The following is a 22,341-nucleotide window of genomic DNA, read 5'->3' as shown; positions in this document are numbered from 1 at the left end:
AACCCTGCCCATCTGGCACCCTGCCAAAACCCTGCATATCTGTCACTCTGGTCAAACCCTGCCATCTGGCACCCTGCCTATCTGACACTCCTGAAATCCTGGTTGGAGGATGCTGATGCTCTGACCAACTCATTGGCCATGTGGTTAGAGTGTCAGCCCTGTGATTGGAAGGTTGGGGGTTTGATCCCTGGTCTAGTCATACCAAAGACAACAAATATTTCCTGACGCTGCTCTGCTAGGGAGTCAGCATTAAGGAGCTGGATTGTAGCATACGGCACTGCGATAGAAATTCAAGTAAATTTGGTTGGATTCAAGTGAATTCACCTGTCCAGGGGGTGTACTTGTATCATGTCCAGTTGCCTCAGGCTACAGGTATAGGGGATGGGCTCCAGCCCTGTGGGCCATTCTGGCTCAGACAGGGGTTCTATCATACAGTATATCTGCTGTTCAGACCTGTGATCGTGTACATCACCCAGATGTCCAGCTAACCAACCTCTAATGCAGATACTATGCTCCAGGCCAAATGTTTTGGTCCATGACTCACCATGTGGTCATGAGGGATGGTAATGTTTATCCACATGACTTTCGCCCTTTACCCATCTCTCCACATGAGGTGTGTGTGTGCGAGCGGATGTGTAAGTCTTTGTGTCAATGCGTCTATATGCGCTTGTGTGTGTACGCACACACATTTGTGTGGCTATGTGTGCTTGTGTGTGCGAATTTCCACACATCTGTGTGCATCTGCGTGCGTGTGTGTGTGAGCCGCCTGATGTGTGTATATCATCAGACGGTCCTGACAGTCTTTGAGGGGATTATTGAAACCTCACACCACGAGACCTCTCTCTCAGATCTAAATACCCTGATGGTTATTTTGCTCATGGTCCAGTGTCTTACCGAAATCTCAAGTAGCCAGCGAAATGAAACAAGTAGCCAGCTAGTGGGGACAAATTTGCTCTACTAAGGTGAATTTGGTGACATCTGATTTACATCAATGAATTGAAGTCAACTTAGCATAAGGGTTAGTAGTCCTGTTTAGCTGGCAGCTGGCGCTAATCAAACACACTTGGTTCTGAACTCTCCCTCCCTCCCTCCCTCCCTCCCTCCCAGGCAGTTATAGATGGTCTGTCTAAGAAGAGCGGCTGGTGCGTTAGGCAGGTGGAGCGCTGGTTCAGAAAGAGAAGAAACCAGGATCGTCCCGGAGTACTGAAGAAGTTCAGAGAGGCTAGGTAAAACTGTGTGTTGTGTGTGAGAGTATGTTTATTCCACATCTTCACCTTCACTCAGTAGTGGTTTTCTTCTTCTTATAGTATTGTCCCTTGTCTGTCTCGGTCTCTGTCTCTGTCTTGCAGTTGGAGGTTTGTGTTCTATCTGTTGGCGTTAATTGGAGGAGTTGTGTCCCTGTATGATGTGAGTAGTGACTCTAGTGATCCTCTGCTTCACAAACACAAGTCTTTACAAGATTGCGATTCAGTGCGTGTGGAGAGATTTCAAGATGTGGAGTGAGGTTACTGTGTCTTAACTCTGTTACATTCAGTACCACCAAAACACACAGCAAATACAAATTCCTAACACTTTATGATATGTTCTACACATCAAATGAACATCCTCAAAGTTGAACTTTAACAGGTTGTCCCAGGTAAAAGCAGGGAGGAGGTCAAAGTGGAAGACTCAATTGCTGGATAAAAATATTATCTGAGCTGAGCTGAAATGGAGAACTTCTTTTCAGTCCTTCTGCCCTGAAGTGAAGGAGGGGAGAGGCGGATAAGGGGAAGAGGGGAGGAGAGGACAGAGAGATGAGCTCTATGGGAATTTGACGGTGATGGCTTCAGCAAGTGTCTGAAGGCCTCGAGGGCAATGCCAGTTGAAATTGAAAGCATCATGATGAGATTGTCCTGTAATGTTCTTTAAAGATCACTGCATGTGTCTCCTTTTGTTTTGTTTTTCAGAAAGAATGGTTTTATGATACGTGGGAAGTGTGGAATGGATTTCCAAAACAGGTGTGTATGTGTGTGTGTGTGTGTGTGTGTGTGTGTGTGTGTGTGTGTGTGTGTGTGTGTGTGTGTGTGTGTGTGTGTGTGTGTGTGTGTGTGTGTGTGTGTGTGTGTGTGTGTGTGTGTGTGTTCTAGTACTGAGCAATTAGTGCTTTTTGAGGTCAGTTCGATTATTAATAAAATGATCAGGATTTCTGGTTTCTGTATGCATTATGTGGATTGAATGCTGAAACAACACAGAATAAAACAGTGAATAACAGTGCCATGATGGTAGTGACCGCCCTACTACATCGCACAGTTTAGGCTTGATCTGATTTCTCTCTAGAGAAACTGCACATTGACCTCACAGAAAAAAATCAAATAATTGAACTGACGTTGACCAATTAGTTGTTACATTTTTTGGGCTAATCGCTCAGCGCTACTGGTCATTTACCAGGGTGATTTTGAAGAGCTTTCACACTCCCCTTACTCTTCTCACGTGTCTCCACACTAGTATAACCAACCAGGAAGAAAAACCACATATCATACTTGAACAGGCGCAGCTTGGCTGACGTTTCCTAACCATGTCCAGATCTCTGAGTCACACATAAAACATATAAAACTAGTCGATAATGCTGATTCTCAGGTCCAAAATACACACGTCCATATTTAGTAGTGAGACTGTTTTTAAATGTATCTTTAACAAGTGGGGGAATGTGTGGCTTAGATTGCTGTTCAGTCTTTACTGGGTGCCAGGTTCTAATCAAAGGAATGATGATGTCACCCAAACTGGAACGGAGACAATAGGATTATGTTTGATCAGGCTCCACACCTAACAATGTTGCCTGGGGTTTAAAGCAGGTCACGTCCCAGGTGGCGCCTCCTAAAGTGTTGTTTAAAGTTTGCCACAAGCCACCTGGGAGACACACCAAACATGTGGAAGAAGGTGCTCTGGTCAGATGAAACCAAAATTGAACTTTTTGGCAACAATGCAAAACGTTATGTTTGGCGTAAAAGCAACACAGCGCATCACCCTGAACACACCATCCCCACTGTCAAACATGGTGGTGGCAGCATCATGGTTTGGGCCTGCTTTTCTTCAGCAGGGACAGGGAAGATGGTTAAAATTGATGGGAAGATGGATGGAGCCAAATACAGGACCATTCTGGAAGAAAACCTGATGGAGTCTGCAAAAGACCTGAGACTGGGACGGAGATTTGTCTTCCAACAAGACAATGATCCAAAACATAAAGCAAAATCTACAATGGAATGGTTCAAAAATAAACATATCCAGGTGTTAGAATGGCCAAGTCAAAGTCCAGACCTGAATCCAATCGAGAATCTGTGGAAAGAACTGAAAACTGCTGTTCACAAATGCTCTCCATCCAACCTCACTGAGCTCGAGCTGTTTTGCAAGGAGGAATGGGAAAAAATGTCAGTCTCTCGATGTGCAAAACTGATAGAGACATACCCCAAGCGACTTACAGCTGTAATCGCAGCAAAAGGTGGCGCTACAAAGTATTAACTTAAGGGGGCTGAATAATTTTGCACACCCATATTTTTCAGTTTTTGATTTGTTAAAAAAGTTTGAAATATCCAATAATATTGTCGTTCCACTTCATGATTGTGTCCCACTTGTTGTTGATTCTTCACAAAAAAATACAGTTTTATATCTTTATGTTTGAAGCCTGAAATGTGGCAAAAGGTCGCAAAGTTCAAGGGGGCCGAATACTTTCGCAAGGCACTGTATTTATAAAGGCCTTTTTACATCAGCCGATGTTAAAGTGCTGTACAGAAACCCAGTCTAAAACCCCAAACAGCAAACAATGCAGATATAGAAGCACAGTGGCTAGGAAAAACTCCCTAGAAAGGCAGGAACCTAGGAGGAAACCTAGAGAGGACAGGCTCTGAGGTGTGACCATCGGGTGCTGGGTGGAGATTTTAACAGTGCATGGCCAAGATGTTCAAACGTTCATAGATGACCAGCAGGGTCAAATAATAATAATGACAGTGGTTGTAGAGGGTGCAACAGTTGGCTCAGTTGGCTTTTCATAGCCGTAACACGTCCGGTGAACAGATCAGGTTTCCATAGCCGCAGGCAGAACAGTTGAAATTGGAGCAGCAGTACGACCAAGTGGACTGGGGACAGCAAGGAGTCATCAGGCCAGGTAGTCCTGAGGCATGGTCCTAGGGCTCAGGTCCTCCGAGAGAAAGAGAGAGAGAGAGAGAATTAGAGAGAGCATACTTAAATTCACACAAGACACCGGATAAGACAAGAGAAATACTGCAGATATAACAGACTGACCTTAGCCCCCCGACACAAACTACTGCAGCATAATTACTGGCGGCTGAGACATGAGGGGACGGGAGACACTGTGGGCCCATCCGACTATACCTCCGGACAGGGCCAACCAAGCAGGATATAACCACACCACTAGAGGGATATCTTCAACCACCAACTTACTACTGAGAAAAGGCAGAGTATAGCCCACGAATATCTCCCCCCAGCACGAACCCGTGGGGTCTTGTGACTGCAGCGTACGTGTAGGTATGTACGGCAGGACCAAATCAGAAAGATAGGTAGGAGCAAGTCCATGTAATGCTTTGTAGGTTAGCAGTAAAACCTTGAAATCAGCCCTTGCCTTGACAGGAAGCCAGTATAGAGAGGCTAGCACTGGAGTAATATGATCAAATTTTGGGGTTCTTTTCAAGATTCCAGCAGCTGTTTTTTAGCACTAACTGAAGTTTATTTTGTGCTTTATCCGGGTAGCTGGAAAGGAGAGCATTGCAGTAGTCTAATCTAGAAGTGACAAAAGCATAGATTCATTTTTTGGCATCATTTTTGGACAGAAAGTTTCAGATGTTTCAGATGTTACGTAGATGGAAAAAACTGTCCTTGAAACAGGGGACTTTAAGTAGGATCTGCTGATCTATGACCAGTTGTCCCCTGTGTTATTCATTGTGATCTAAAAGTCCAAACTGATCTTAAATCATCACTCTACTCTAAGATGCTCGATGGCTACACTACTCTAAGATGCTCGATGGCTACACTACTCTAAGATGCTCGATGGTTACACTACTCTAAGATGCTCGATGGCTACACTACTCTAAGATGCTTGATGGCTACACTACTCTAAGATGCCCGATGGCTACACTACTCTAAGATGCTCGATGGCTACACTACTCTAAGATGCTCGATGGCTACACTACTCTAAGATGCTCGATGGCTACACTACTCTAAGATGCCCGATGGCTACACTACTCTAAGATGCTCGATGGCTACACTACTCTAAGATGCTCGATGGCTACACTACTCTAAGATGCTCGATGGCTACACTACTCTAAGATGCTCGATGGCTACACTACTCTAAGATGCCCGATGGCTACACTACTCTAAGATGCTCGATGGCTACACTACTCTAAGATGCTCAATGGCTACACTACTCTAAGATGCTCGATGGCTACACTAATCTAAGATGCTCGATGGCTACACTACTCTAAGATGCTCGATGGCTACACTACTCTAAGATGCTCGATGGCTACACTACTCTAAGATGCTCGATGGCTACACTACTCTAAGATGCTCGATGGCTACACTACTCTAAGATGCTCGATGGCTACACTACTCTAAGATGCTCGATGGCTACACTACTCTAAGATGCTCGATGGCTGCCCCAGCTAGAGACACTGTCTCCGTTCTAAATAGCTCCCTATTTAGTGCATTACTTTTGAACAGAGGCCTTTGCACTGTATAGGGAATACGGTGCCATTTCAGACGCAAACACTCAGGCATAGGAGAAGGGATTTGGAAAGCTCTTTGTTTGGAGTCTGTTCTGTTGGAATGTGATTCATTCATGGCACTGTAAGATTATGTTACCTGTTACTGGTGTTTCTCTCTCTCTCTCTCTCTCTCTCTCTCTCTCTCTCTCTCTCTCTCTCTCTCTCTCTCTCTCTATCTCTGTCTCTGTCTCTGTCTCTGTCTCTGTCTCTGTCTCTGTCTCTCTCTCTCTCTCTCCCTCTCTCTCTACACATCTCTCTCTCTCTCTCTACACATCTCTCTCTCTCTCTCTCTCCCTCTCTCTCTCTCTCTCTCTCTCTCTCTCCCTCTCTCTCTCTACACACCTCTCTCTGTCTCTGTCTCTGTCTCTGTCTCTGTCTCTGTCTCTGTCTCTCTCTCCCTCTCTCTCTCTACACATCTCTCTCTCTACACATCTCTCTCTCTCTCCCTCTCTCTACACACCTCTCTCTCTCTCTCTCTCTCTCTCTCTGTCTCTGTCTCTGTCTCTGTCTCTGTCTCTGTCTCTGTCTCTGTCTCTCTCTCTCTCTCTCTCTCTCTACACCTCTCTCTCTCTCTCTACACATCTCTCTCTCTCTCTCTCTACACACCTCTCTCTCTCTCTCTCTACACACCTCTCTCTCTTTTTCTCTCTACACACACCTCTCTCTCTCTCTCTCTCTCTCTCTCTCTCTCTACACACCTCTCTCTCTCTCTCTCTACACACCTCTCTCTCTCTCTCTCTCTCTACACACCTCTCTCTCTACACACCTCTCTCTCTTCTGTCTCTGTCTCTGTTTCTCTCTCTCTGTCTCTCTCTCTACACACCTCTCTCTCTCTCTCTCTACACACCTTTCTCTCTCTCTCTACACACCTCTCTCTCTCTCCCTCTCTCTCTCTCTCTCTACACATCTCTCTCTCTCTCTCTACACATCTCTCTCTCTCTCTCTACAACATCTCTCTCTCTCTCTCTCTACACACACTCTCTCTCTCTCTCTCTGTCTTTCAATTCAATTCAATTCAAGGGCTTTATTGGCATGGGAAACATGTGTTAACATTGCCAAAGCAAGTGAGGTAGACAACATACAAAGTGAATATATAAAGTGAAAAACAACAAAAATGAACAGTAAACATTACACATACAGAAGTTTCAAAACAGTAAAGACATTACAAATGTCATATTTTATATATATACAGTGTTCTAACAATGTACAAATGGCTAAAGGACACAAGATAAAATAAATAAGCATAAATATGGGTTTGTATTTACAATGGTGTTTGTTCTTCACTGGTTGCCCTTTTCTCGTGGCAACAGGTCACAAATCTTGCTGCTGTGATGGCACAACTGTGGAATTTCACCCAGTAGATATGGGAGATTGGATTTGTTTTCGAATTCTTTGTGGATCTGTGTAATCTGAGGGAAATATGTCTCTCTAATATGGTCATACATTGGGCAGGAGGTTAGGAAGTGCAGCTCAGTTTCCACCTCATTTTGTGGGCAGTGAGCACATAGCCTGTCTTCTCTTGAGAGCCAAGTCTGCCTACGGCGGCCTTTCTCAATAGCAAGGCTATGCTCACTGAGTCTGTACATAGTCAAGGCTTTCCTTAATTTTGGGTCAGTCACAGTGGTCAGGTATTCTGCCGCTGTGTACTCTCTGTGTAGGGCCAAATAGCATTCTAGTTTGCTCTGTTTTTTTGTTAATTCTTTCCAATGTGTTAAGTAGTTATCTTTTTGTTTTCTCATGAAATGGTTGGGTCTAATTGTGCTGCTGTCCTGGGGCTCTGTAGTGTGTGTTTGTGTTTGTGAACAGAGCCCCAGGACCAGCTTGCTTAGGGGACTCTTCTCCAGGTTCATCTCTCTGTAGGTGATGGCTTTGTTATGGAAGGTTTGTGAATCGCTTCCTTTTAGGTGGTTGTAGAATTTAACAGCTCTTTTCTGGATTTTTGATAATTAGTGGGTATCGGCCTAATTCTGCTCTGCATGCATTATTTGGTGTTCTACGTTGTACACGCAGGATATTTTTGCAGAATTCTGCGTGCAGAGTCTCAATTTGGTGTTTGTCCCATTTTGTGAAGTCTTTGCGTTGGTGAGCGGACCATCTTTCTCTCTCTCTCTCTCTCTCTCCTCTCTCTCTCTCTCTCTCTCTCTCTTCTCTCTCTCTCCTCTCTCTCTCTCTCTACACACTCTCTCTCTCTCTCTCTCTCTCTACACACCTCCTCTCTCTCTCTCTCTCTACACACCTCTCTCTCTCTCTACACACCTCTCTCTCTCTCTCTCTCTCTCTCTGTCTCTGTCTCTCTCTCTCTCTCTCTACACACCTCTCTCTCCTCTCTCTCTCTATAGACTATGCTGGATTCTCAGTACTGGTACTACATCCTGGAGATGAGCTTCTATGGTTCGCTTCTCTTCAGAGTCACTTTGATGTCAAGAGGAAGGTGAGAGTCGGGGATGCCAGTCCCTGCCAGCCCTATGGGCTTTTCTCAAGCTCTGCTTTCTTTCCCATACACCTGCATTATCTTCCACTCTCTGACCCGTTTAACTGAGAAGCTCTGCTTTCTCACATTAGTTACCTACTGCAGTTCTAATTAGATAGTGGCCTGCCTGCCACCTCTGACAGGCCAGCATATTAAATATCTTATGGAGATGAAAAGTAGAATGTATGAGACATTTTGCAGTTGGCTACTCATAAGCAATTACAGTTAATTATCTTTTCCACTATATTAGTTGTTCCAACCTGCCTAACATTGTCCATCTGCCTGCTTAGTTATGCATGTTACACTATCAAGTGATTTTGAGGACACGTTGTAGAATAACAACAGTAGCAACAGAAACAACAGCCACAGGTGAAGATGTTTGTTGTGTTGTCTCCTCTAGGACTTTAAGGAACAGATCATCCACCATTTGGCCACCTGACACTGCTGTCCTTTCTCTTGGTGTGTCAACTACATCCGTATAGGAACCCTGGTGATGCTCATCCACGATGCCTCCGACTGTCCTGCTAGAGGGTCTTGCTACCATGTGGAGTGTCTGTGTGTGGTGTGTGGTTGTGTGTGTTCTGTGTGTTCTGTGTGGTGTGTGGTGTGGTCTGTGTGTGGTGTGTTCTGTGTGGTGTGTGGTGTGTTCTGTGTGTGGTGTGTTCTGTGTGGTGTGTGATGTGTTCTGTGTGTGGTGTGTGGTGTGTTCTGTGTGGTGTGTTCGGTGTGTGGTGTGTTCTGTGTGGTGTGTGGTGTGTTCTGTGTGGTGTGTTCTATGTAGTGTGTTCTGGGTGTGGTGTGTGTAGTGTGTGGTGGGTGTGGTGTGTAGTTGTGGTGTGTTCTGTGGTGTGGTGTGTAGTGTGTTCTGTGTGTGTGTGTGTAGTGTGTGGTGTGTGTGGTGTGTAGTGGGTGTGGTGTGTAGTAGTGTAGGTGTGTTCTGTGTGGTGTGTAGTGTGTGGTGTGTTCTGTGTGGTGTGTAGTGTGTGGTGTGTTCTGTGTGGTGTGTAGTGTGTAGTGTGTTCTGTGTGGTGTTTGTAGTGTGTTCTGTGTGGTGTGTAGTGTGTTCTGTGTAGTGTGTAGTGGTGTTCTGTGTGGTGTGTAGTGTGTTCTGTGTGGTGTGTAGTGTGTTCTGTGTAGTGTGTAGTGTGTTCTGTGTGGTGTGTAGTGTGTTCTGTGTGTGGTGTGTGTAGTGGTGTGTGTGTTCTGTGTGGTGTGTAGTGTGTGGTGTGTTCTGGTGGTGGTGTGTGTGTAGTGTGTGGTGTGTTCTGTGTGGTGTGTAGTGTGTCTGTGTGGTGTGTGTGTAGTGTGTGGTGTGTTCTGTGTGGTGTGTAGTGTGTTCTGTGTGTGTGTGTGTAGTGTGTGGTGTGTTCCTGTGTGGTGTGTGTGTAGTGTGTGGTGTGTTCTGTGTGTGTGTGTGGTAGTGTGTGGTGTGTTCTGTGTGGTGTGTAGTGTGTGGTGTGTTCTGTGTGGTGTGTTCTGTGGGTGTGTTCTTGTGTGGTGTGTAGTGTGTTCTGTGTGGTGTGTAGTGTGTTCTGTGTGGTGTGTAGTGTGTTCTGTGTGGTGTGTAGTGTGTTCTGTGTGGTGTGTAGTGTGTGGTGTGTGTGGTGTGTAGTGTGTGGTGTGTTCTGTGTGGTGTGTAGTGTGTGGTGTGTGTGGTGTGTAGTGTGTTCTGTGTGGTGTGTAGTGTGTGGTGTGTGTGGTGTGTAGTGTGTGGTGTGTTCTGTGTGGTGTGTAGTGTGTGGTGGTGTGGTGTGTGGTGTGTTCTGTGTGGTGTGTAGTGTGTGGTGTGTGGGTGTGTTCTGTGTGGTGTGTGGTGGTGTTCTGTGTGGTGTGAGTGTGTTCTGTGTGGTGTGTAGTGTGTGGTGTGTGGTGTGTTCTGTGTGGTGTGTGGTGTGTGGTGTGTTCTGTGTGGTGTGTGGTGTGTTCTGTGTGGTGTGTAGTGTGTTCTGTGTGGTGTGTGGTGTGTGGTGTGTTCTGTGTGGTGTGTAGTGTGTTCTGTGTGGTGTGTAGTGTGTGGTGTGTGGTGTGTTCTGTGTGGTGTGTGGTGTGGTTCTGTGTGGTGTGTAGTGTGTGGTGTGTGGTGTGTCTGTGTGGTGTGTGGTTTGTTCTGTGTGGTGTGTGGTGTGTTCTGTGTGGTGTGTAGTGTGTGGTGTGTGGTGTGTTCTGTGTGGTGTGTGGTGTGTTCTGTGTGGTGTGTAGTGTGTTCTGTGTGGTGTGTGGTGTGTTCTGTGTGGTGTGTAGTGTGTGGTGTGTGGTGTGTGGTGTGTAGTGTGTGGTGTGTAGTGTGTGGTGTGTAGTGTGTTCTGTGTGGTGTGTGGTGTGTTCTGTGTGGTGTGTGGTGGTGTGTTCTGTGTGGTGTGTGGTGTGTTCTGTGTGGTGTGTAGTGTGGTGTGTGTGGTGTGTTCTGTGTGGTGTGTGGTGTGTTCTGTGTGGTGTGTAGTGTGTTCTGTGTGGTGTGTGGTGTTTCTGTGTGTGTGTAGTGTGTTCTGTGTGGGTGTGTAAGTGTGTTCTGTGTGTGTGTAGTGTGTTCTGTGTGTGTGTGTGTGTGGTGTGTGTTCTGTGTGGTGTGTAGTGTGTTCTGTTGTGTGTGTAGTGTGTTCTGTGTGGTGTGTTCTGTGTGGTGTGTAGTGTGTTTCTGTGTGGTGTGGTGTGTAGTGTGTTCTGTGTGGTGTGTAGTGTGTTCTGTGTGTGTGTAGTGGTGTTCTGTGTGTGTGTGTGTGTGTGTGTAGTGTGTGGTGTGTGGTGTGTGTGGTGTGTAGTGTGTTCTTGTGTGGTGTGTAGTGTGTTCTGTGTGGTGTGTAGTGTGTTCTGTGTGTGTGGTGTGTAGTGTGTTCTGTGTGGTGTGTAGTGTGTTCTGTGTGTGTGTAGTGTGTTCTGTGTGTGTGTGTGTGTGTGGTGTAGTGTGTGGTGTGTGGGTGTGTGTGGTGTGTAGTGTGTTCTGTGTGGTGTGTAGTGTGTTCTGTGTGGTGTGGTAGTGTGTTCTGTGTAGTGTGTAGTGTGTTCTGTGTGGTGTGTAGTGTGTTCTGTGTGGTGTGTAGTGTGTTCTGTGTGGTGTGTAGTGTGTTCTGTGTGGTGTGTAGTGTGTTCTGTGTGGTGTGTAGTGTGTTCTGTGTGGTGTGTAGTGTGTTCTGTGTGGTGTGTAGTGTGTTCTGTGTGGTGTGTAGTGTGTGGTGTGTTCTGTGTGGTGTGTAGTGTGTTCTGTGTGGTGTGTAGTGTGTTCTGTGTGGTGTGTAGTGTGTTCTGTGTGGTGTGTAGTGTGTTCTGTGTGGTGTTGTAGTGTGTTCTGTGGGTGTGTAGTGTGTTCTGTGTGGTGTAGTGTGTGTTCTGTGTGTGTGTAGTGTGTTCTGTGTGGTGTGTAGTGTGTTCTGTGTGGTGTGTAGTGTGTTCTGTGTGGTGTGTAGTGTGTTCTGTGTGGTGTGTAGTGTGTTCTGTGTGGTGTGTTCTGTGTGGTGTGTAGTGTGTGTTCTGTGTGTGTGGTGTGTGTGTTCTGTGTGTTGTGTAGTGTGTTCTGTGTGGTGTGTAGTGTGTTCTTGTGTGTGGTGTAGTGTGTTCTGTGTGGTGGTAGTGTGTTCTGTGGTGTGTGGTGTGTGTGTTCTGTGTGGTGTGTGTTCTGTGTGGTGTGTAGTGTGTTCTGTGTGGTGTGTAGTGTGTTCTGTGTGGTGTGTAGTGTGTTCTGTGTGGTGTGTAGTGTGTTCTGTGTGGTGTGTAGTGTGTTCTGTGTGGTGTGTAGTGTGTTCTGTGTGGTGTGTAGTGTTGTTCTGTGGTGTGTGTAGTGTGTTCTGTGTGGTGTGTAGTGTGTTCTGTGTGGTGTGTAGTGTGTTCTGTGTGTGGTGGTAGTGTGTTCTGTGTGGTGTGTAGTGTGGTTGGTGGTAGTGTGTGGTGTGTTCTGTGTGGTGTGTAGTGTGTTCTGTGTGGTGTGTAGTGTGTTCTGTGTGGTGTGTAGTGTGTTCTGTGTGGTGTGTAGTGTGTTCTGTGTGGTGTGTAGTGTGTTCTGTGTGTGTGTGTAGTGTGTTCTGTGTGGTGTGTAGTGTGTTATGTGTGGTGTGTAGTGTGTGGTGTGTCTGTGTGGTGTGTAGTGTGTTCTGTGTGGTGTGTAGTGTGTTCTGTGTGGTGTGTAGTGTGTTCTGTGTGGTGTGTAGTGTGTTCTGTGTGGTGGTGTAGTGTGTCTGTGTGGTGTGTAGTGTGTTCTGTGTGGTGTGTAGTGTGTTCTGTTGTGGTGTGTAGTGTGTTCTGTGTGGTGTGTAGTGTGTTCTGTGTGGTGTGTAGTGTGTTCTGTGTGGTGTGTAGTGTGTTCTGTGTGGTGTGTAGTGTGTTCTGTGTGGTGTGTAGTGTGTTCTGTGTGGTGTTGTGTGTTTCTGTGTGGTGTGTAGTGTGTTCTGTGTGGTGTGTAGTGTGTTCTGTGTGGTGTGTAGTGTGTTCTGTGTGGTGTGTAGTGTGTTCTGTGTGGTGTGTAGTGTGTTCTGTGTGGTGTGTGTTGTGTGTGTTCTGTGTGGTGTGTAGTGTGTTCTGTGTGGTGTGTAGTGTGTTCTGTGTGGTGTGTAGTGTGTTCTGTGTGGTGTGTAGTGTGTTCTGTGTGGTGTGTAGGGTGTTCTGTGTGTGTGTAGTGTGTTCTGTGTGGTGTGTAGTGTGGTTTGGTGGTGTGTAGTGTGTTCTGTGTGGTGTGTAGTGTGTTCTGTGTGGGTGTGTAGTGTGTTCTGTGTGGTGTGTAGTGTGTTCTGTGTGGTGTGTAGTGTGTTCTGTGTGGTGTGTAGTGTGTTCTGTGTGGTTGTGTAGTGTGTTCTGTGTGGTGTGTAGTGGTGTTCTGTGTGGTGTGTAGTGTGTTCTGTGTGGTGTGTAGGTGTTCTGTGTGGTGTGTAGTGTGTTCGTGTGGTGTGTAGTGTGTTCTGTGTGTGTGTGTTGTAGTGTGTTCTGTGTGGTGTGTAGTGTGTTCTGTGTGGTGTAGTGTAGTGTGTTCTGTGTGTGTGTAGTGTGTTCTGTGTGGTGTGTAGTTGTCTGTTCTGTGTGTGTTGTAGTGTGTTCTGTGTGGTGTGTAGTGTGTTCTGTGTGGCTGTGTAGTGTGTCTCTGTGTGTGTGTGTAGTGAATGTGTCTGTGTGTGTGTAGGTGTTTTCTGTGTGGTGTTAGTGTGTTCTGTGTGTGTGTGGCTGTGTAGTGTGTTCTGCTGTGGTGTGTAGTGTGTTCTGTGTGTGGGTGGTGCTAGTGGTGTTCTGTGTGTGGTGTAGTGGTTTCTGTGTGGTGTGGTAGTGTGTGTTCGTGTGGGTTGTGGTGGTGTGGTAGTGTGTCTGTGTGGTGGTGTAGTGTGTTTGTGTGTGTGTGGTAGTGTGTTCTGTTGTGTGTGGTAGTGTGTTCTGTGTGGTGTGTAGTGTGTTCTGTGTGGTGTGTGGGGGTGTTGTAGTTTTCTGTGTGGGTGGTAGTGTGTTCTGTGTGGTGTGTGGTGTGTAGTGTGTTCTGTGTGGTGTGTAGTGGTGTTTGTGTGGTGTGTGGTGTGTTCTGGTGGTGTGTGGCAGACACTTTTTTTATTTATATATTTTTATTTGACCCCTTTATCTCCCGAATTTTGTGGTATCCAACTGGTAGATAAAGTCTTGTCTCATCGCTGAAACTCCCGTACGGACTCGGGAGAGGTGAAGGTCGAGAGCCATGCGTCCACCTAAACTTAACCCAACCAAGCCGCACTGCTTCTTGACACACTGAACATTCACCCGGAAGCCAGCCGCACCAATGTGTCGGAGGAAACACTGTACACCTGGCCACCGTGTCAGCGTGCGCTGCGCCCAGCCCGCCACAGGAGTTGCTAGTGCCCGATGGGACAAGGACATCCCTGCCCTCCAAACCCTCCCCTAACCCGCACGACGCTGGGCCAATTGTGCGCCGCCCCATGGGTCTCCCGGTTCGCGGCCGGCTGCGACAGAGCCTGGACCCGAACCCAAAATCTCTGGTGGCACAGCTAGCACTGCGATGCCGTGCCTTAGACCACTGAGCCACTCGGGAGGCCAAGAGTGGCAGACACTTTTATCCAGAGCAACGGTTACGTCCCAAATGGCCCACTGGTAAACATAGGGTTCATGTTAACAGTAGTGCACTGAAGAGAAACGGGTGCATAGAGAACACCCCCACAGAGTGAGCTGTGCCGTGTGTTTCTGGTAGAGGGGAGACTCACTGTGTGTTTTTCTCTCTTCTCTCTCCTACCCCAGTCTGCCAAGTTGTTTAACTACGCCAAATGGGAGAGAACCTGCAACAGTCTCTTTGTGGTGTTTGCCATTGTGTTCATGGTAACCCGACTGGTCATCTTCCCATTCTGGTAAGGCAACTGACGAACCCTAGCTGTGTGTGTGTGTGTGTGTGTGTGTGTGCGTGTGCGTGCGCGTGTGCGTGTGTGTGTCTCTCTCTCTATTGTATGTTCACCAGTTGGCACACAGGAGGAGTGATTGTCAGGGGAATGTCTTTGTCTCATGAGTGCTCAGTGATACAGAAGCCAATATTTATTGAATTATGTTCTGTCTACCTCTCCTGTGAGAAACAATCAACCATCTCATTTCACTCTGAAAGGCCAAACAAAGACACGTTGAACTTTGCAAAACATAATGTTCTGTTCTCTGCAGAGAAAGTAAACCAGGGTCGTATTCATTAGTGCACACCGTAGAAAAAGGTTATGCAACTGAAAGCGAAAACAAACGTTTCCTTTTTTCCCCCACATATTTGAATTCTATATTTTTCCAGCTCTGTAGTCAGCCCCAAAAATGAAAACGAATGTTTCTGTTTGGTCAGGCTCAGGTTTCCCCTTCCTGTTTCAGTCTGGTGCCTATTGAATACGACCCAATGTTTCTGTTTGGTCAGGCTCAGGTTTCCCCTTCCTGTTTCAGTCTGGTGCCTATTGAATACGACCCAATGTTTCTGTTTGGTCAGGCTCAGGTTTCCCTTCCTGTTTCAGTCTGGTGCCTATTGAATACAACCCAATGTTTCTGTGTGTGGTCAGGCTCAGGTTTCCCCTTCCTGTTTCAGTCTGGTGCCTTTGAATACGACCCAATGTTTCTGTTTGGTCAGGCTCAGGTTTCCCCTTCCTGTTTCAGTCTGGTGCCTATTGAATACGACCCAATGTTTCTGTTTGGTCAGGCTCAGGTTTCCCTTCCTGTTTCAGTCTGGTGCCTATTGAATACGACCCAATGTTTCTGTTTGGTCAGGCTCAGGTTTCCCCTTCCTGTTTCAGTCTGGTGCCTATTGAATGCGACCCAATGTTTCTGTTTGGTCAGGCTCAGGTTTCCCTTCCTGTTTCAGTTTGGTGCCTATTGAATACGACCCAATGTTTCTGTTTGGTCAGGCTCAGGTTTCCCCTTCCTGTTTCAGTCTGGTGCCTTTGAATACGACCCAATGTTTCTGTTTGGTCAGGCTCAGGTTTCCCCTTCCTGTTTCAGTCTGGTGCCTATTGAATACGACCCAATGTTTCTGTTTGGTCAGGCTCAGGTTTCCCCTTCCTGTTTCAGTCTGGTGCCTATTGAATGCGACCCAATGTTTCTGTTTGGTCAGGCTCAGGTTTCCCTTCCTGTTTCAGTTTGGTGCCTATTGAATACGACCCAATGTTTCTGTTTGGTCAGGCTCAGGTTTCCCCTTCCTGTTTCAGTCTGGTGCCTTTGAATACGACCCAATGTTTCTGTTTGGTCAGGCTCAGGTTTCCCCTTCCTGTTTCAGTCTGGTGCCTATTGAATACGACCCAATGTTTCTGTTTGGTCAGGCTCAGGTTTCCACTTCCTGTTTCAGTCTGGTGCCTATTGAATACGACCCAATGTTTCTGTTTGGTCAGGCTCAGGTTTCCCTTCCTGTTTCAGTCTGGTGCCTATTGAATACGACCCAATGTTTCTGTTTGGTCAGGCTCAGGTTTCCCCTTCCTGTTTCAGTCTGGTGCCTATTGAATACGACCCAATGTTTCTGTTTGGTCAGGCTCAGGTTTCCCTTCCTGTTTCAGTCTGGTGCCTATTGAATACGACCCAATGTTTCTGTTTGGTCAGGCTCAGGTTTCCCCTTCCTGTTTCAGTCTGGTGCCTATTGAATACGACCCAATGTTTCTGTTTGGTCAGGCTCAGGTTTCTCCTTCCTGTTTCAGTCTGGTGCCTGTTGAATACGACCCAATGTTTCTGTTTGGTCAGGCTCAGGTTTCCCCTTCCTGTTTCAGTCTGGTGCCTATTGAATACGACCCAATGTTTCTGTTTGGTCAGGCTCAGGTTTCCCCTTCCTGTTTCAGTCTGGTGCCTGTTGAATACGACCCAATGTTTCTGTTTGGTCAGGCTCAGGTTTCCCCTTCCTGTTTCAGTCTGGTGCCTATTGAAAAGACCCAATGTTTCTGTTTGGTCAGGCTCAGGTTTCCCCTTCCTGTTTCAGTCTGGTGCCTATTGAAAAGACCCAATGTTTCTGTTTGGTCAGGCTCAGGTTTCCCTTCCTGTTTCAGTTTGGTGCCTATTGAATACGACCCAATGTTTCTGTTTGGTCAGGCTCAGGTTTCCCCTTCCTGTTTCAGTCTGGTGCCTATTGAATACGACCCAATGTTTCTGTTTGGTCAGGCTCAGGTTTCCCCTTCCTGTTTCAGTCTGGTGCCTATTGAATACGACCCAATGTTTCTGTTTGGTCAGGCTCAGGTTTCCCCTTCCTGTTTCAGTCTGGTGCCTTTGAATACGACCCAATGTTTCTGTTTGGTCAGGCTCAGGTTTCCCCTTCCTGTTTCAGTCTGGTGCCTTTGAATACGACCCAATGTTTCTGTTTGGTCAGGCTCAGGTTTCTCCTTCCTGTTTCAGTCTGGTGCCTATTGAATACGACCCAATATTTCCGCAACTGGTTAATCTTTCCTGAATTGGACGGCATTGAATGAGCACGAAAGCTGAAAAGCTGAACAATGTCCCCTTTCTCTCATGGACCTAACTTACCAATTGACAGAATATCAGATTTCTTAGCTATCATTTTTGTACAGATAGTTACATAGTATTTACCTACTTATTTCAATAATGAAAAACCCCTATAAAGCAAAGAGTAGCCATTATTTTCTTCACAAAGGCTTGTGTTTAGGAGGCATGAAAAGCAAAAACATTTTTAAATAGGAAAAACAATCTTATTGAATTCTTACTGGTTATACCGCCTCTGCTTCACGTTGTTTTCCCACGTTCCATGCACACTGAACACCACCCAGGACAAGTTTCAATGTTTAACAGAGCTTATCATATCTAGTAGTCTGTATCACACTTCGGGTTTGTGAAAAAGTATCTTGCAAATAAAATGCATTACCATCATCAGCATCATTGTCTGTATCGGTTACGTCATTCCAGGCTGATCCACTGTACGTGGGTGTACCCCACACTCCAGTACCCCCCGTTCTTTGGTTACTACTTCTTCAACGTCATGCTGGTGGTCCTCCTGTTCCTGCACATCTTCTGGGCCTACCTCATCCTGCGCATGGTCAAGAAGTTCCTCTTCGGCAAAGTGAGTCATCCTTTTGGCAGTGGTTTATTTCACTCTTTCTTTTCCACTCTTCACCCATTCCCTTTATGACGGCCATCACTTGGTCACAACGTCACCACTTCAAGCAGGCCTGAATCATACCAGTCTGACACTCAAACCAGTGGTCCCCAAAGCGCTCTCTGAGTCCCCCAGCCGTTCTACTTCTATCAACAGGTGGTCTTCCACTGATCTACCCCAGTACTAGCATACCTGTTTCATCTGGTCAACTAATCATCACATTCTTGATTAGTTGGAATTAGGTGTGCTGGTTTTTAGATAAGACAAATAAGTGGAATAACCTATGGGGGGGGGGGGGGGGTCAGCTACCACTCAGCCTAGTCAATGCTCTTCTCACTCCTGGCACCCCAATGGTGGAACCAGCCTCCGCCTGGAGCTAGGACAGCAGAGTCCCTGGCTATCTTCTAAAGACACATGAAACCCTACCTCTTCAAATAGTACCTTATTAAATGAATCAAGTATTTTAAAGTATTTTCCTACTAGCACTGACTTGACAGAACATGATCTTGCTACGACTGTGATAGTACAAACTGACAGAATACCAACTTGATGATGAGTTGACCAGAGGTTGATGATGGGTTGACCAGAGGTTGATGAAGGGTCGACCAGAGGTTGATGAGGGGTCGACCAGAGGTTGATGAGGGGTCGACCAGAGGTTGATGAGGGGTCGACCAGAGGTTGATGAGGGGTCGACCAGAGGTTGATGAGGGGTCGACCAGAGGTTGATGAGGGGTCGACCAGAGATTGATGAAGGGTCGACCAGAGATTGATGAAGGGTTGACCAGAGGTTGATGATGGGTTGACCAGAGGTTGATGATGGGTTGACCAGAGGTTGATGAAGGGTTGACCAGAGGTTGATGATGGGTTGACCAGAGAGGTTGATGAGGGGTTGACCAGAGGATGATGAAGGGTTGACCAGAGGTTGATGATGAGTTGACCAGATGAAACAGGTGTACTAGTACTGCTGCACACACTTTTTCTATGCATATACTGTCCACACTGTCTCTACACACCATCCTTTACAGTACATATATATTTATATTGTAATATTTCTTAATTTAATTATTTTTGGGATTTGCATGTATTGTTTTGTGTTGCTAGGTATTACTGCACAGCTGGAGCTAGGAACATAAGCATTTCACTACACTCCTAATAACATCTGCAAAATATGTTTACTCAACCAATAAAATGTGATTTGATTTTGATTTGATATGTGGTTGTCTCACCCAGCTATGTGAAGATGAATGCACTAAAGTTGCTGAATGACTAAAATGTTAAATGTTAGATGTAAGTGGATCCTACTATAGGAGAGTTCTGGGAAACATTGCTCTAAACACACATAGAGCCCCAGCCTACAGCTGCTTGACTGACCTGACTAGATCATGCATAGCCAACAGGTGGTCTCTGAAAGTCAGTGCTGTCTGATGTGGGTGGAGGGTAACAGAGACCTCAGCCCTTCTGCATTGACGTCCATGTGGTGTTATGGGTCAGTAGCTTCTGATTGGTGCTGTGGTGCAGACAGCTACACCAGTGTCTGTTCTCTGTCAGACAGCTACACCAGTGTCTGTTCTCTGTCAGTTGACTACAGTGTCTGTTCTCTGTCAGTTGATTACAGTGTCTGTTCTCTGTCAGATGACTACAGTGTCTGTTCTCTGTCAGTTGACTACAGTGTCTGTTCTCTGTCAGATGACTACAGTGTCTGTTCTCTGTCAGATGACTACAGTGTCTGTTCTCTGTCAGATGACTACGGTGTCTGTTCTCTGTCAGATGACTACAGTGTCTGTTCTCTGTCAGATGACTACGGTGTCTGTTCTCTGTCAGTTGACTACAGTGTTTGTTCTCTGTCAGTTGACTACAGTGTCTGTTCTCTGTCAGTTGACTACGGTGTCTGTTCTCTGTCAGTTGACTACAGTGTTTGTTCTCTGTCAGTTGACTACAGTGTCTGTTCTCTGTCAGTTGACTACAGTGTCTGTTCTCTGTCAGATGACTACAGTGTCTGTTCTCTGTCAGATGACTACAGTGTCAGATGACTACAGTGTCTGTTCTCTGTCAGATGACTACAGTGTCAGATGACTACAGTGTCTGTTCTCTGTCAGATGACTACAGTGTCTGTTCTCTGTCAGATGACTACAGTGTCAGATGACTACAGTGTCTGTTCTCTGTCAGATGACTACAGTGTCTGTTCTCTGTCAGATGACTACAGTGTCAGATGACTACAGTGTCTGTTCTCTGTCAGTGTGGTCTAGAATCTAGCCTAAGACCCAATGCTCCTGTTTTTCATTGTTCTTATTCTGTATGTAGACTTACTAACTGAGCAGTTAGAACTGTGTGTGTGTGTGTGTGTGTGTGTGTGTGTGTGTGTGTGTGTGTGTGTGTGTGTGTGTGTGTGTGTGCAATTGTGTTGTGCTTGGCAAGGTGCTTGATCCCTGTCAGCTACGGCAACGGCAGAAAACAGCTAAGGTGCCAGAGGCAATTACTCAACCCCCACGAGGTCACAAGGCAACAGTGGGTTGCCATTGGGACATAATTATTGGAGATTTAGCATTGTGCCGAACATAATTATATTTCTGGAAAACACAATGTGGCTCAGAGCGGTCAGACAGCTCAAGAATAGAGTCTATTATGGTAAGTCTGAAAGACTGACCTGACCTACCATGGATTCAACTCCAGGTGTCTTTGATTGATCAGAGGCTGCCAATTGGGTTTCTACGTTAGTTGAAATAGCTCAGGGCTGTAGGTAGCGTCTCAGAGTATGTGTTGATCTAGGATCAGCTATCCATGTCATTGTGATCTGAAAGGCTAAACTCATCCTTGATCAGCACTCCTGCTCTGAGACGCTCAATACATGCAGCCCCAGGTTTCAATGCTACTTTTAGGTGAATGTTTTAGTGATATAGGGCTACGCAGAACTGTGATGCAGGAGCAGTGATTCCCAAATGGTTGGTCACAGCTAATTTCTTTTTTGACAGAGTACTGGCTTGAGACACTGGTTTTATTTTCTTGGATCACAAATAATCACTTTAGAGAGAGAACTATGGGAACTACTGTGTTAGAGATGATGATGGTCTCTGAGGTAGAAAGTGGCATTATATCTTGATGAATGTCTTGAGTACATTCTCTCTCTCGCGCTCTCTCTCGCTCTCTCTCTCTCTGTCTCTGTCTCTCTCTGTCTCTGTCTCCCTGTCTCTCTCTGTCTCTCTGTGTGTCTCTGTCTCTCTGTGTCTGTCTCTGTCTCTCTATGTCTTTCTCTCTCTCTCTCTTTCTCTCTCTCTGTCTCTCTGTCTCTCTGTGTGTGTCTCTGTCTCTCTGTGTCTCTGTCTCTCTCTCTTTCTCTCTGTGTGTGTCTCTGTCTCTCTGTGTCTTTCTCTCTCTCTCTACTCCAGATGACCAGAGATGAAAGAAGTGATGATGAGGAGGATGGTGACGAAAGCAGTCTGACTGAAGAGGAAAAAGAGGAGGACAGTTATCGTTACGGCAACAGTTCTGGACTGGGCACAAAGGAGGGCAACAAACGGCTGCTTCAGACACTTATCTCTCTCGGAGAACGTCTGCCCATCAAAAAACCGTCTACTGACCAAGCTCGCGTCGTGATTGGCAGAGCCCTGCACCAGAGGCAGGGAGTGGTGGGATCGAGGTCATAGGAGAAGCTGGAACAACACAAAACAGATTCCATCCCATATGGAAAAACAACAGCAAGCAGACAAACATTTAGATCAAGATTTATGACTCTAGAATTTGGAATGTAGCCTGGCAAAAAAAATTATACTTCACACACAGAAAGAGACCGTTTTTCTTGGCCTGTAGTTTCTTCCACGTCCAAACTCCTCTCATCTTCAAGGAAAACAATGTTGACGATGGCACAGTTTCACATGGAACCCTCCTCAGACAGCAATGAGACAAAGACCAGATAACCAAAAACCACTAAACCCTTGTGTTTTTGTTCATCGTCATATTTAATCAGTTCAGTATTGTTGCAGAAAAGTGGTGCTCAAGCACATGGTAAAACGGTGCCACACGGACGCTTCACCTGAGCCCTTCATCCATCAAGGCCTGGCAAAGGTTTATAGTTTATGGGCTGCGTTCATTCACTAGCGGTCTACATGTTTTATTTCAACCTCTGCTGGCTATGGGGATTAGTTATGGACAACCAGGAGATGAATGAGAGGCAATATCACAATGGACTCCTCCAGATGATATTGATGTGTGTTTTGGAGAGAGATAGGGGGGGGGGGGGGGGTAGGTTTGTGTCTCTCTCCAAGTCCTTCTCATTCTCTCCTACTTCCTCTCTCCTTCTCATTCTCTCCTACTCCCTGTCTCCTTCACTAACTACTTCCCTCTCTCCTACTCTCCCTCTCCTACTACTCCCTCTCTCCTACTTCCTCTCTCCTTCTCATTCTCTCCTACTCCCTGTCTCCTTCACTAACTACTCCCCTCTCTCCTACTCTCCCTCTCCTACTCCCTCTCTCCCTCTCTCCTTCTCCCTCTCTCCTTCTCTCCTACTCCTTCTTTCCTACTCCCTCTCTCCTTCTCCCTCTCTCCTACTCCCCTCTCATTCTCCCTCTCTCCTTCTCTCTCCTACTCCTTCTCTCCTACTCCCTCTTTCCATCTCTTTCTCCCTCTCTCCT

At 46.3% G+C, this 22,341-nt stretch overlaps 1 pseudogene; it reads left to right on the top strand.

Moving 5' to 3' along the window:
• The window catches only part of LOC116359567 (ceramide synthase 2-like), a 29,774-nt pseudogene extending 8,138 nt beyond the window's left edge, over positions 1-21,636 (top strand).
• Positions 21,637-22,341: the final 705 nt, after the last annotated feature.

This window comes from Oncorhynchus kisutch, unplaced genomic scaffold (genome assembly GCF_002021735.2).
Source record: "Oncorhynchus kisutch isolate 150728-3 unplaced genomic scaffold, Okis_V2 Okis03b-Okis08b_hom, whole genome shotgun sequence".
Classification (NCBI taxonomy): Eukaryota; Metazoa; Chordata; class Actinopteri; order Salmoniformes; family Salmonidae; genus Oncorhynchus; species Oncorhynchus kisutch.
The sequence above is the reverse complement of the archived record's forward strand: the minus strand, read 5'-3'. Positions and strand labels throughout refer to the sequence as shown.